We start from the raw sequence: 2,909 nt of genomic DNA, 5'->3' as shown, positions 1-2,909 counted from the left end.
ATATATATATATATATATATATATATATATATATATATATATATATATATATATATATATATATATATATATATATATATATATATATATATATATATACACACACACACACACACACATAGCACCGAACAACTGGCTACAATGTAAGATTTTTCTTGTTTCTTTTCCATTATTAACATATCTACTGCTGCTTCTGGTAGAATCCAAAGTGGTATAACTGACATTGGTGTCATTTAACTAATTTCTAAACTATTCATTTTAAATTCTCTAATTTTCCTTTCAATTGTCCTTCCAAAACTCCTAATTTCTTTCTTTTCTTTTTCCCAACATGGATTTAAAATTTCCCGAGCTGGATGATCAAAATTGTTACCTTCTAAATTTAACCAATACTTGATTTCTAATTTTGTTCTTCTTAAATCTAATGGCATTTCTCTGCATGGAGTCTGAACTGGTTCTGATCCAAACCTGACTGGAGATGACACACCTGCAGCTTGTATGAAACTTTTCTTCTTCTTCTTGGTTTTTATTGGCGGTTGGCAACAAACTTACAGTAGCATTACCGCCACTTACCGGTATGGAGTGTGGTTCGAGATGGTCTATATACTTTCACTTTCTACCTTTTCCCTACACTAACTCTTGATTAAACTTACCCTCACACATACACACCTGCTTATATTACCCAACTTGCTTATAGCTTTATAAACCCCTTTGATATTCTTTACACATTCACTCCCAACTTGCTCTACTCATATCCTATGAAATCGCTTCGTTTTTTTTAAGATACCGAATAATTATTTGAATATGTCTACTCCCTAGATCTTTCCTCAAAAATTCAATTAAATTAAACCTTTCTTTGATACCTACACACTCTCTCAGCATACATCTTCTCTCTTCTTCATACTTATGACATTCTAAAATAACATGCTCTATTGTTTCAGACTTCTCACAATAATCACACTTTCCAGTTTTATGCTTTTGTATTTTAAAAAGTGAATAATTAAGCCCTGAGTGACCGAACCTTAACCTTATTATTCTTTCCTCCTTCCTATTCCTTCCTCCTTTTCTTTTCTTTCCTACAGCCACCTGAATTTTATAATACCACCTTCCTGTTAACCCTTTGTCCCACCTTCTCTGCCATATTTTCATCAGCTCTTCTTTGGCTTTACTTTTCCCTTCCAATTTACTCATCCTAACTGCAAAACTAATAGGATTATGAAACTTTTCCAAACATACAATCTTTATGTACCTATATTTTCCGGCTTTTAATCCAATCGCCTTCATCTGTTTTGACATGCGTCGTTATGAGAACAGCGATTGGTTGGTTTAATCTTTTAAAGCAGTGTTTCTCCACCCTGGTCCTCTCCACCCCCCTGCTCTGCATGTTTTAGATGTGCCTCTATTCCAGAACAGCTGATTCAAATTATTACATGACCATCAAGTACTCCAGAAGCCTGTTAATCACCCAGACATACAATTCAGGTGTGTGGCAGAAGGGAAATACCTAAAACATGCAGGACAGGGGGGCGGTGAGGACCAGGATTGAGAAACATTTGTATAAAGCAGTGTTTTTCAACCTTTCTTGAGCCAAGGTACATTGTTTTAATTGAAAAAAATGACAAGGCACACCACCGACCAAAAATGTAAACAAAGGTACTCTGTAGCCACCTATATATAATCATTCTTATTAAAGTGTCTTGAATAGGAATCAATGCTGATTTCAACAGTATATAGTTTGTCAGGGTTTGTATCAAAGGCCAGTAAGCTAGAAGCTGATTTAAAGGCCCAGCCTCATACTATGCTGGGAAATACAGTGGGTATATTTGTAGTTCAAGTCTGATTTTCCGTTAGGTTCTTCGCCGATCCCCAAATCATTGTAAAGCTCATTCTCACCCATATAGTTTAAAAGAGAAGTTCGTGCTGAATCCAACGGTATAAAGATTAACAGGGTTTGCATCAAAACGGTCAAACTAGAAGCTAATTTAAAGTCCCGACTGCTAAGCATGATGGGTAAATGAAGCGGACATGTTTGTAGTCCAAATCTTATTGCGTAGTTCCAGCCTTCGGCAGAAGATCAGAAGTGAAATTAAAAGCTGTATCAAGCTTTATATCAGGAAAAGGAGTTTACAAAGAATTAAAAGAGCTTGGTGAAAAAGCAGAGTTTTAAAGACAGCACTCAGCCTTCAGAGGAACAATCAAGTAACTATAGTGCATTCTGGGTAAAACTCGCGGACATATTTGTAGTTCTGATCTAATTGAACCATTCCAGCATTAGGCAGGGCTCACAAGTGAGAATAAAGGCTGAATCAACCTTCATGTCAGAAAAACTGATACAAAATAAAGAAATTAAAAAAGAAATAAAAGAAAGTGATGAAAAAAGGACTCCACAATCAAAATTCCAATCTTCATAATAGGAAACAAGCAATAGTCCTGCATCCTGTGGAAGCTCAGAGCGGAAACCTAAAGCTGAGTAGGGTGTGTGCATTTGATCTCGGGGTAACCATGTTTGTGTTTGGTGATGTGTTTAATGTATTTATCTCCTTTAGCTCCACAGACAATGCTCTGAGGCCCAAAAGGTGGAGGCAAAGCTGTGAGTGATACACAGACCCGGGCACTTCTCTCAAGTCTTTTAGGGTAACCCTGACTGATGCGCCGCCTCCTAAAAAAGTGGAGGCCGGATTCCCCCCTGACAAGGAGCTTCTTTGACAAGTTGCAGTTGATTCAGTTTAATACGAGGCGGGATCACCTTATTTATTTTATTTATTTATTTTTATTTTTTTCCTCTTACTGACCTTACCTTACCAGGTTCTGATGCAGGGAACGTTATATTCAGCTCTAACTGCATGCATGGGTAGTTTCTGTCTCCTGGCCAAACGGAGCCAGTAGAAGCCCATATTGGCCAAGGTGGAGAG

Source organism: Poecilia latipinna, unplaced genomic scaffold (genome assembly GCF_001443285.1).
Source record: "Poecilia latipinna isolate Pla-1442-1.1 unplaced genomic scaffold, P_latipinna-1.0 Scaffold58, whole genome shotgun sequence".
Classification (NCBI taxonomy): domain Eukaryota; kingdom Metazoa; phylum Chordata; class Actinopteri; order Cyprinodontiformes; family Poeciliidae; genus Poecilia; species Poecilia latipinna.
This window is presented reverse-complemented; position numbering follows the sequence as displayed.